At 33.2% G+C, this 13,437-nt stretch overlaps 1 long non-coding RNA gene across 1 annotated transcript; it reads left to right on the top strand.

The window, feature by feature from the left end:
- Nucleotides 1-10,465: 10,465 nt before the first annotated feature.
- LOC105131289 (uncharacterized) lies at nucleotides 10,466-12,144 on the top strand. The gene is made up of 2 exons (XR_843402.1): nucleotides 10,466-10,583; nucleotides 11,867-12,144. It is a non-coding gene; the product is annotated as an uncharacterized LOC105131289 (long non-coding RNA).
- The last annotated feature ends 1,293 nt before the right edge of the window (nucleotides 12,145-13,437 follow it).

The following is a 13,437-nucleotide window of genomic DNA, read 5'->3' as shown; positions in this document are numbered from 1 at the left end:
TTAGAAATGAACAAAGAAAATTTAATGTTAGAATGGATGTTAGGTGAGTTAACACTAATATAGATAAGTTTGTAGAAGTAATTATAGGTACCGAGACCATAATACTGAGTTAGATAGAGATATGGATACAATTAAGCTGAAAATACTAACTTTTCAGGGAAAGAATGATCCTCAAGATTATTTACAATTTGAGAAAAAGGTGGAATGGATTCTTTAGGGTCATAATTATTTGGAACCCAAGAAAGTCAAACTTGTCATGATTGATAAGAAGCAAGTTGATACTTAATATCATAACCTAATTTTGGATTATTCCTAAAAAATCATATTTTTTTTAAAATAAAAATAAAATAATAAAATAAATATGGCAACATGGAGAAAGTAGGCCGAGAAATTAAGAAACAATTTTGGAGGAAATTTTAAGGCCTAATTGTACCCTATTATGCCCAAAAAAGAAGAAAAATACAAATTCAAAGTCAAATAAAATGATTATTTGATGAATTTGCATAAAAATTAGGTTCAAAAACATAATTAAATTTATAATAAGCCAATTTGATTTAATTAAGTGCAGGGACTTAATTATACTTTAAATAGGTCAAATTAATTTTATTTAGGGCTTGATTGGTGAAAAATTAAGTTTGGGAGCCTAATTTGGATTTAATTGAGAAGATTGGAATTTTAAGAGATCAAATTTAATTTTTACCAGTTAATTGATTAAAATTAAGGTTCAAATTGCAAGAAATTTGAAGTTTGGGGTCAATTAAGGGTTAAATTGAAGAAATTCACAGATAATGATCATTCTGTAACATATAGCAAATTATAGGGGCTTAATTGATGAAATTCGTGGGTGAAATTGAAGATATTGAAATTTTAATGGTCAATTAGAGGTTAAATTGCATAGAACTAAGACCAAGGACCAATGTGCAACAAGTGCGTAAATCCAAGTTTCTAATTGATGTTCATCTAGGGACTCAATTACATAACATTAAATGTTTAAAACCGATCAGGTGTGTACAAGAGACATATTAAAAATAAAAGGACCAAAATGAACTTCACAAAAATGGCGCCGTTTCAGTTATTGTTCACTTTCATTTTTTATTTTCTCTGAAATAACATATCAGGTTATCTACTTTGCAGGTGCATTTAGTGCCTCTACACTCTACCAAATTTGACGCAACTTGCACGAAAATAATCAATTAACATCTCTCTATCTGAGGGTATGGTCCGTTCAGGTGGAATGACAACATGTTGGCCCTAGTGCCAGCTTAAAGAGGCCAACTTAGTCAACTTTTTCCCGCTGATTCGAGAGTGCACTGACACGACTAAAAGATTGATATCTTCTCCCAAGTGCAGGATTATCGAAGTAATAAATAACCCGGCAAGACCGGGGTCGAACCACAGGGAGGTTAATTGTACTAATTATAAACAACAATTATAAAAAAAACAATAATAACAACAACAACAACAACTATAATAATAATAATACTAATAATAATAATAAAGAAAGAGAAGAAAAGGAAGATGATGAGAATTTGAAGATGGAAAATTAATGTAAGGATTAAACAATAATAATAACAAATGTCAAGGTTAGAGGCTTCACTAATGGTATGTCAAACAAGTATAGTATAAACTCTTATTATTCAATTGGAAACCACACACAAAGGTTTCAAACATATTATAGATTGTTAACATGATTACATTAGTCATCTTATTCGATTAATGCTAGTACTTGTAAATCTCGTCAAGCATTCATGATTATAACTTATGTTAACAACAAATCAAGTTCCTTTCATAGCTCAGGTGTCGGTTATACCATACATTATGGGCTATGAAAGTGCCAAGCATTTGTTGTACCAAGTGTTATACAACATAAATCAAGATTAGTCATTTAACAAGCAAAGTATTAAAGAGTGAACAAGATAACAAATACAAAACATGTTAGTATCAAACATTAAAGTCCATATTAAGTTTACACTATACTTATTCTTACACCATTAGTGTAACCTTTTCACCTTGACATAATAAACTTAGCTAGATATAATGAAAGAAAGAAAAATAAATAAACAACATAATAACATAAATAAGATGAAAGTTAACTAAGTAAATGAAAGGAAATGAAAGACATAAAATTGATATTAATAAAAGCAAAGCATAAATATTACAAAAAATACAAAGAGAGAAAGGAAGAGCGTGATCTTGATCTGGAGACCAAGATGCCTAAATGCATGGTAAATGCCTCCTTTTATAGGCCAAAATTGGGAACTATTGATTTGATGACTAATTGATGAGTGGGTGACCAACTCTTGACTTGGTGACAATCCTTATCTTCTCTTGTCTGCCCAAAAAGTCATTGATAACGTCAAAATTGGAGACACTTAAAAACATGAAAGTTGTAGCTAATTGTCTCAGCTTTCTTGTGTAAACAATTCAGCTCATTTGGACTTCTAAAACTCCAAATATGGCCAAAATACTGAACAGTGCTCGGGCTGGAGGACAGATTTGGGCTTCTTTGTTGTTGCTACAATTTGGACTTGAAATTGGCCTTTTTAGATCTTGGGCTCCATATGAAAGTTGTAGGCCTATGTCTTACCTTTCCATCCATATAAAGTAGACCTAAATCTGAGATCTATAGCTCCATATATGACCCAATTACCGAACAGTGTTCCGGTTTGGATTGCACCGACATCTCTTTTCTAATTTTGGTCATCTCTTTGCCCTTGCAATTTAAGTTCTTAAAGTCATCAATCAATCCTTTCATTTATGTGATAGGCCTGCATTTAAAATGAACATTTACCACAAATTAAAGGTATCTTATATTATTAGATATATTATTATAAAACATGTTTTAGTTAAGGAGTTATTGATACTTCAAGTGCAAAATGATGATATAAAACCATGATAAAAATGCACTTTTAAGTACTAATCATGCACCATACCTACTTTGAACCAATGATTAGGATCCTTCCCAACTGAATTAAAGGCTGATATTTTTTTTCAATCTAGACAAGATTGCCCTCATCCACCGTATATAAATAGAGATGGATTTCATGGCCTAAGAGAGGAGAAAATCAGGTTCAAAGTTGGCCAAAAATCAGCCTCTCTACCCTGTTTATACAGTTTTCTCTCCCAGCTGTTTAACCACCAACCAGAGCCACCACAAGCTCCATCATTGGAAGCCAACATAACCACCAACCGACCACCGAGAACCACTATGAACCTTTCTCTCTCCTCAGCAAACCAGTTTCTCCCTTCTCCTATAGTGACACTGGCAGCCAACGCCTCCATCAACCTCTCATCTTCCACGGTCAAACCACCTCCAACTTTACTCTAGGCCAACAACAACAATTTCTTCTCCTCCCTACTTCACTTCCTTTTTCTTCGTCGAGGCCACTCCATGCAGAATTCATTTCTGCATGCAACGACAGAATAATTCACTTTGGATTTAGGCTGGGCCAGAATTGGCTGGATTTGGCCTGACCTTAAAAAAGAGAGAAAATATGTTGGGCCGAGATCGGCCCAACCATTTTCTAGGTTTGTGTCTAGCCCAGTTATCTGGGTTGCCTAGCCCACATGTTTTAATAATATTTAATTAATATATAATGTTATATTATATATTTCTTTTAAAAAATGAAAAATAAAAAAAATAAAAAATCCTTTGAAAAAAATTGTGATTTTCTCACATGTTTTTCTATCAATTTTGCATAATATCAAGTTATATATTTACACTGCAAAATACAAATCCAGTATTAAAATACCTAGTTTTCTCTGAAATTTTTCAAAAAAAATTCTCAAAACATTTTCAAAAAGAAAAAAATATTTTATTGCATATTGCCAAATCCTTAAATTTTTCCAAACAATTTTTTTAATAAAAACAAAAATTGCATCTTTTTCATGTTTTAAAAAATCCAAAAATGGATATCGTAACCAATTTATAATCATCAATTAAGGTTTGGCCAAAATATGAAAAACATTTTCCAATATTTTCTTCAAGGTTTCAAATGTAGAATTTAATATCTGAAGGGTGTAAAATTACACGATAAAATACACCCTCAAATATTAAAGATATAAGGTGTAAATAAATACGATATTAAAATTCAGATTACAGAATGGTTAGAATTTAACTCAATAAGGTAGAGACTTTCTCATAAAGAGAGATCTACCTTAATCCCTAGAATGACCAAAGAATAAAAACCTGATCCAGAAAAACAATCAAACAACAATGTAGCTTACCTTAGGTAGGGTGTACTGGGGGTTATGCATCTTCCCCTTGCATAACTAGTTCCTTACCAGACTCTCGCTGACAATAGGTTCCTAGTGACCATAATAATAAGCGGCAACTGCATAACATTAATCATAATTTTATAATTAAATCTAAAAACCCTTCCCAACACACAACACCTCATAGAGGAGGCACAATAAAAGTCTTTGTCATTGCCAGATGAAGTCGCAATGCTTGAACCCTTGTGACACTTAGAATGAGATGATATCCTTCATGAGAAGGAGATTTGTGCCCAGCCACTATTATATAGAATTGTATAAAAGGTTATAGAGTTTGAGTCAAGGTACAAACAATATTAATGAGTACTTCGTGAAGATGAAACTTGTTATGATCCAAGCTAATGTTAAGGATAACTGGGAGGCTACTATGGCTAGATTCATGAATGGTCTTAATCATGATATAGCTCATATTATGGTGTTCCATTATTATGTGGAGTATGAGGAGATGGTGAGTATAGTTGTGAAGATGAAGAAACAGCTTAAACAAAAGGGTGGCTTTCATCAAAGCCAACCAGCATGCCCTTTGAAACCCTGGAAACCTAATTGGAAGGCTAAAACCGGAGGTGGTCCATCACAATAGAAGGAGGAGGGTTGCGCCAAATACCATAGCGAGAATAATATCACTCCTATGTCTCGTAACCATGACATATTAAATGCTTTCATTATCTAGATTTTGATCATGTTGCTTCACAGTGTGAAACAAAATAGTCATGTTTATGAAAGATAATAATAAGGTTGAGACCGATGGAGAGGATGAAAAGGAGAAAATGCCACCATTAAAGGATGCTAACGATGTTTGTTGTTAAAATCATGATTTGACTCGTGAAATCATACGATTAATCGAAAATGGGTCTAATCAGGTTGAAATTGGTTGAAATTGTTAAAATAGGATGAAATCGCATAAAAACATGATTTCAGGATTATTTTAACGATTTCAACCGAAAACATAAACTAAAGTGCAATAGTGCAATATATATTTTCTTCAGACCAACAGCGGCATGTCGATTCTCACTCATCCATGTTTTACCTTAAATTCTTTATCTCTAAATAGAAAATCTTTGAGATCGACGACTCATACCTCACGGCTTCCTCTCATCAACAGCAACGATCTCGCTCTCCTTCCTCCGCTATACATGTCCTTCCCTCTGCTCTTTCATTAGTTTTTCTTTTTCTCGTGGAGTAATCGTAAATGCTTGCATCTCTCGCTCAAAAAAGATAGGAATTGTTACTTTTAAGAGAGTGAAAATAAATAAACTCTCCACTGTAAATTCCCCTCCTCAACCTCTCCATATAAAAAAAATAGCAATTTATAGACATAATGCATCGCTGTTTGATTTTATTTTCTTTCTGATTTGTTTGTCATTGTGTTTTTTTTCTTGTTGGTAAATTAGGTTTAGTTGTGCTTGAAATCGGGAGAAATGAGGTTGATTTCAGGGATATTTTTAGGGATCATCTTTGGAATTGGGTTAATGGCTAGAGCCTGAATGGAAACGCATGATGCATAATTAAAGCACCAAAAAAGTTGCTATAGTTTTTTATTTTAATTGATATACCTATCGTTTTTCTTTTTCTCTCTCTATTCTTTGTTTTGTTGAAGTTGTTTGAAAACTCTACGAGTTGCATTGAATTTAGAAAGTTAAATGCGAACTCAAATTTATGTCTGTAGGTAGTTGATATAGAACTTCTTGGATTACTCAACAGAGATGATTTAAAAAAAATATGTATCAACAGAGATGATTTGAAAATACTGATGGGTTTTTTGTGAGGCTAAAGGACAACATATCATGTATAAAGAAAAATCACCTTCTACATCATTGCATGGTTAGGATGTGGTTTACTACAAATTCATACTCTGGTTACATCTTGCAGGTGAAATGGCTAAACAAACAACAGGGCAAATCCCATTTTGCTGCATAAGTAAGATTCTTGTTTTTTTCTTCTTATTATATTTTTTGGCTTACAATTAGGTGTAATTGGGAAAAAAAACTTCAAGTGCACTTTGATTTCTTGTGAATTTGATTTGTTTTAGATAGAAAAAAATATATATATACTGGTAAATGTTGTTCATGTTTAGGTGGAAAAAATTATAAAAAAATCCATGTATATTGATATAAATTATAGGAAAGTAAAGTTTGTTATAAGGAGAGCAATGCATATCAAAGATTTTGTAAAACTTTACTAATAACCGAATTCTCTTTACTTTTCTTCATCCACTTTAAAAAACTAACAATTACTACACTTTTAAAAAAATCCTTATGGTTTTATGATTTTACGATTCGATTTTATGATCTAAGTTTATTTTACAGTTTTCATGTCGTGTCAAGAATGCGTTTTTGACAACCTTGGTGTTGAGTATCCGGTTAAGGGAGAGATAGTTATGGTGAGGAGTGTGTTGAGTAGTAGTTTCATAAGCTGTAAAACTTTCTCCCACTAGTAGCATCATTAAAACAAAGTAGTAGGGAGAAGAGACAAACCTGGTTTGAAAAACAATAGCATACATCAAACTTTAATATCGAAGAGCTGCGTGTACAGAGATCCATTTGTGGCTCATTTAATGGGGAATTGAGTAGGAGATATAGTAGCTTCAGACCATCTATAATTTTCACCCACCAATGTCAAGAATAAAATGCAGCAATAGGGAGAAGAGACAGACCTGGTCTAAAAAACAAGAGCCGACATCAAACTTCAACATATTAAAGCTCCCTCTATAAAAAAAATCCTTTTGTGACTCTACTAGTGAGGAATCCAAAAGGAGATGCAATATTTTCATACCATCTATAATTTCCCCCCACTAATGTCAGCATCAAAACACAGCAGTATGGAGAAAAGATAAACATAGACTTAAAAACAAGAAGAAGACTGAAACTTCAACAGAGTAGAGCTCCCTCTAAATGTGTTTATTTGTTGCACCGTTAGTGAGGAATCGAAGAGGAGATAAGGAGTTTCAGATTCATTAGGTTCTCCTATAATAGAGACAATGCATTATTCCATGCGTCAATAATGGTGGTTCTAAGTGATTCCACACGGTGCCAGGATTACCTGACAGCCTTGAAAGGTTTTCAATAGTCCCTAAACAACCACAACAAACTTGGAAGGTTGATTTCCAACCCTAAACCATTTATTTGATAAATTGCTAGTTTTTAGGACAAATTATTAACTGTGCGTATGGTTTTAGGATTGTTTAATGATAATTTATAATTAATTGAGCTATTAGGATAAATATTATCAATTGTTTTACTACATATAACTAAGCCTCTTAAAAATAGATTACATCTTTTTTATTTAAAACTTGTCCCCTTACGTACTTTCGCTAACTAATAAGTTTTTTGGTGACTGTAATACTAGGTAACAACTCTCATTCATTTGGTTTCATTCATAAAGAGCAAGAATTCCTTGTTCTTTCCACCCTCACCCTTTTATGCTATTCCCACTCCGGGATGACAATCGCCTTGACGCCACACACATGTATCATTATTATTATTGTAATTATAATTGCTATTACTATTATTGTTGTTGTTGTTGTTGTTGTTATTATTATCACCACATTACTATCATAATAAACTATTATTATTACCACCATTATTAATATTATCATCACGATTAGTAATAGTATTGTTAATAAGATTGTTAGTATCTTATCATTATTACTATTACTATTATTATGACAAAAATCATAAACTTGATTTGAATGATAAAATTAAAAAACATAAAAACTTTGATTAAAGGGTAAAGAAGACAAATCAAAAAAATAAAAAAAGGACCAAACTAAAAAAATAATATTATTACTATTGAAAAAGAATTAGAAAATTGATTTGAATGATAAAATTATAAATTATAAAAACTTTGATATAAAAGTAAAGGAAAACAAATGTGGATGAAATCACAAGAAACAAATAAAACCCATAAGCCATCTAAAAAAAAAAAAAAGTGGGGATCAAACTCGAGAGATGAAAAACTTGAGAATAAAGTTGAAAAAAAATTCAATTTGAATTGATTTTTTCAAATAAAACAAAGATCGAATTTGAAAAGAAAAGAAGTTCAAGGAATGCTATATTTTTTCCATGAATAGCACGAAAGCAAAGGCATATGAGAGAGAAATGAAAGGAAATAATGAAAATCAAACTGACGTTAAATTGAATATCATCATCATATATGTGCTATCTAGAAAGAAAGAGAATATCGAGATGCTTCTAATGGCACAACAAAACATTTTTTTTCCACCACTGCAATCATCCACGCGCCTGTCTGAAGGCAATGGAGTGACTGATATATATTGTGCATACATCAATAATTTTTTTATTTTTTCATTTATAAATAAAAATATATTTGCTAGACCAAACAACTATGGCTAAAAAACCATCATAAAATGATGAATTGGCCTCTGCAATTTTCCTTTCAAAGACGATATAGTTATTGCACTGTTCTATAAAAAGTAAAAAACCAACAATGTTAATTGCCATAGTTAAGTCATAGTTAAGTTAAAAAACATTTTAAGGGTACTAAAATAAATTTATTATAAAAATTTTTTATGAATGACAAAATAAATCATACGAAAATCCTAATCTACCCCTACATGCCAATTATAATGGTTTTTTCGGAGGCAAGAATGTAATTCAACTATTGCAATCCAAGTAAATCATGCCTAATATGAAGTATTTTTCTCAAGCGAATTACTTTTTTTAAATTGTTTTAAAATTTATTTTAAACCGCTTCAAACTATGTTTTAACCCGATTAAGAATTGATTTACTCAGTTAACCTAGTTTAACGTCGAATTTAATTAAAACCCAAATCATCCTCGTTCCAGTTCAACAGGTTACTGATCCACTGTATTCAACCGAGTCTAACAGCAGTAATCTTTACAACCCCTTCTTCGGGTGGGTCCAGTCCATTTCCAAAGGTTATGCAAGCCAGCCATTCAGGTCCCACCTATCCATCTTAGAATGGTCATGGGTCCCATTCCTTACACACCTTAGAAATGGTTAAAAAAAGTCATATTTCTTTCATTCCATTGCAGCAAGGCAAGCAACTACTAAGTTGTAAGTCTCTTCTGTCATTAGCATTTCCCTGTTTTAATCTTTCCTTATAATAAGCAAGGCAAAAGTCTTTTGAAAACAATTTGAGACTTTAAATTACGGGAAAGCAGATAATGAAGTAACTAAAGGGTCACACTTTCACAACTGTTTGGTTCTTGGCTTTATCAAGAAACCTTAACTTTTCTTTGCAGTGCAGTTCTCTAACTATACAAAGTTGCAATATACAATTGAGTCATCTGGGTTGTCTCTGTTTTAACCAGGGCTCAATTGGAAAGCCTGAATTTTGAATATCTAGACTATCTTGGGGTGTTTTAATCAAAAGATTGGTACTTGTCTTCTCTTTTAAGAGTTCAGATTTTGAATGTGTAGGCAAGAATGATGCTGTGTTTATAATCGTCTCTTGTTGTTGCCCTTACGATCGGCATTTGCATAATTTTGAATGTGTTGGCAATGGGGATGAGTCCTTAAATAAGAGTTGACAGTACACACAAGCAAACCTTCATATAAAGAAAGCAGTTCCAGTAGCTTCATCGCTTGATAGTTGATTCATATATAAATGGTTAGCAGAAACAAGAAATCACTAGAAGGTTAAACAATGACGCCAGGAAAGCATAAAGAATTTGGATGTGTAAACCAAGATCCATAAAGAGTCCTTTCCCTTTTCTTTTTCAACTGGGGTATGTTTTCCCCCCTCTATGATCCCTAAGAGGTTGCTGAAGTCCATATCTAGTTTTAAACACTGATCAGACATTCTTCAATTCCGCCAGTAGTTTGATTTTCATGATATCATTCTTTTTATCTGGTTTATGTTTTCATCAAATGGTCTGACTGTCTCATTGCTTGTGGGCATGCATTCAGGGACAGAATTATAAGACAACCCATATCGGAGCAAAACGAAATAACCCGTGAGCAAGTGCCTATAAACATGGAGCAGACAGGAAGGTTAGAGCACGCAGCCGCGCGGTGAGCACAAAGCGAACTATTCTTTCGCCTTTTACTAAAGAATACCGTGTGCGCGCCGCAATCAGCGGCATACGCTTATTTTTGGAGGGTTCTTTTCCTTGTGGGAAGTACCCTAACTTAACAGTTCAAAATTTCGCTTTTCTAATCTTAGAGTTATATCGTAGAAATATATTTTATGTGTCGGTATTTGCCCAAAGTTTTGGGTGATCAGCTCCTGGTACTGTCGACACTCCCGTCAAAGCTTTAGCTGAGTTACCAGACCTCAGCTTCTAAAGGAGCTGAAGGGGATAAAACTTATTTCAAGACTCATAGTAAGTGATCTACCCGATTAAAAGCCTTGAAATCTCACTGAATAAGAAAGGAGAATAGTGTGATCTACCAGTATTTTTTTGAGTCCTTAATCCTTAGCTCCGCAACTGCATCAGTTTCTGACGTAATAAGCAACATGTGGCATGCCATTATTTTGTGTCTGAACAAGCATGCACCCTACCTTCCATCATAGTAATAAGACTCCTTTAGGATATATATATAAGATTCACTTTGACATATAGTCATATTTGCATTTTCATGTGGAAGGAGTACACTGAAATTTCGGTAGAATTTCTTTTATATTTATAACATATCGAGTTATCGATTAATTTATAATTACCCAAACCACCATCTAATTCTGGTCCCAGTAACTTTTTTTCACCCACTTCATCCCATCATATAGGAGTTCGACTCTCTCTTATATAGAGCTTTATAAGATATTATACAAATTGTGGCCTGATAACAGTCATTATATTTGAACAGCAAATAATCTTTTCATTGTCCTTCAAATTCTAATATGCAAGATCTTTATTTATTTTTATTTTCATTAATTTTTATTTTCATTTTAGTTTTTTATTTTCCAGTATTTTTCAAGTTTTTATTTTTTAAACTCGGAATAAAAACTTTTATGTTTAATTTTTTCGACCTAATATCATTTCTCTAAGATAAATATAAATTTGACATGCTCGGTGTAATATTTAATTTACTATTCGTGTAGGTTTATATTTATATCATAATATAATGTTTACACCGCTGTTTAGGTAAAAATAATTTTCTCAAATGATATAAAAATTCCAATACCACCCCCATTACGATATATATTCATTTTACTGTATTGAACAAATATTTATTTCTCATTTCGTGTAAATTTATTCAGGGTTTCACATTCTCCCTTCACCTTCTTGTTTAGAAATCTTGCATTAAGCAAGACAGACAGCTTAGGCACGCCTTGAACGCGGACAGAAGAAGGGATGCTTTTCATTCTTTATGTTATTATAGCTGTCCAAAAGGCTAACTAGAAATTGAATAAAGAAAGTGGAAGGTAGCTAGCAATTAGTGCGCATTGATACCGAGAAGAAATTCGCTCAGCTGTGAATTATGCCTTCCATGAAAAGCCTAAAAGCTTCTTCTTTCCGCTCTTTCTACTAATAGGCTTGAAGTAAGTAAAACAGAGAGCAAGACCAATACAGCCTTGTCGCAGTCCATATCCTCCATATCATTACACGCTTCCTTATCCACCAGGTATTAAATATAACTCATTGGACTGGAGAAAATGCGTGTGCAGGTGCATGGGAAATGCAGTAAAGCGTTGTACGCTCAACTTTACAATCCCACACAGAGAAAAGACAATGTTTAAGCAAGGAATGTGTCTATAAATAAGAAGGTCGAAGCAAAATGTACCATACTTACCTGGACGGGGTCGATTGGCGATCAAAAAGGTCCATGGCCTAGGTCAGTGACATCCATTGCACTGAGGATGGGTGCTGGCTTAAGGTCTCCCCAAGCGGGAGATCCTACGTCAAAATTTGTGGCAGAGGGGGCTGCGCAAGCCGCGGCCCCTGTCCAATTCTTTCTCAAGATTTCTTGTAATTCCAACTAAGAGGTTCCATTTGAAATTCAATTTCATGTATGAATATGGAGCATAGGCTAGCTAATCTCTTTGCAAGGCAATGGGTCATTTGGAGTTCATCTTTTTTCTTCCTTGTTTTCAAAAACATTTATATATTGTACAATTTTGCTTGTTAAAGGGTGAAATTGTAATTGTAGGTCTTTGATTGTTTTCATATTTATCTTGCTTAAGTCATATACACATTTGGATAGGCTACTAAGGCTGATATGTTGGGTGTTTATTTCGGTTTCGAGAGTCGAAGAAAGACGAGATGAGGAAAAAATTGTAATAAGCATATATTGAATGAAAAACCTGTATTTAAATGAAACACGTGAGAGTGGGTGAAGAATATATATCTTTGGTAAACTAATCAATTTTTAGATTTAAATATGTCAAAGGCAAACACCAATATAGCACCACAAAGAGAAGATAATAAAATTGTAACTTAGTTACATATTATAAATTAACAGATAGATGGATGAGCAATGAATTTGAGATAAGTTGTAGAGGAATCATGTTAATGATCATGGTAGAGTTCAAATTAGGCATGAGCAAGAGAATTTAATGTTAGAAGGGTTGTTACGCGAGTTAATACTAATATGGATAAGTTTGTGATTGATAATACAGAATTATAAGACAACCCGTATCGGAGCAAAACGAAATAACCCGTGAGCAAGTGCCTATAAAAATGGAGCAGACAGGAAGGTAAAAGCACGCAGCCGCGCGGTGAGCACAAAGCGAACTATTCTTTCGCCTTTTACTAAAGAATACCGTGTGAGCGCCGCAATCAGCGGCATACGCTTATTTTTGGAGGGTTCTTTTCCTTGTGGGAAGTACCCTAACTTAACAGTTTTTCATATTTTGCCTGTATTCGACCATATAATTATCGTAGAAAGAGTCTGGTATTTGTCTTCGATTCTTGATGAATTTCTAATTTGTGATGGTCTTTATAGTTTACGAGTCTTCTCTCCTCGTGCTGTCAACGCTCCAGTCAAATCCTTCGCCAGACCTCAGCTCCTTAATTGGTGGAGGGGATAAAATTCAACTCGATACTCATATTAAGTGATCTATTTATGTTGATTCCATCATTTTTTCTATTCCGGTACATTAACTAAAAGCTTAAGATTTAAATGGGCTCATCCATATATAATAATCATTATTATACATATATAATCATCCTGAGATTTCTGTGCAACAACTTTCTATTCACTGTATTAACAACAATGAGCTGCTGGCTGTTTTCCTTC

This window comes from Populus euphratica, unplaced genomic scaffold (genome assembly GCF_000495115.2).
Source record: "Populus euphratica unplaced genomic scaffold, PopEup_1.0 scaffold103.1, whole genome shotgun sequence".
Lineage (NCBI taxonomy): Eukaryota > Viridiplantae > Streptophyta > Magnoliopsida > Malpighiales > Salicaceae > Populus > Populus euphratica.
The sequence above is the reverse complement of the archived record's forward strand: the minus strand, read 5'-3'. Positions and strand labels throughout refer to the sequence as shown.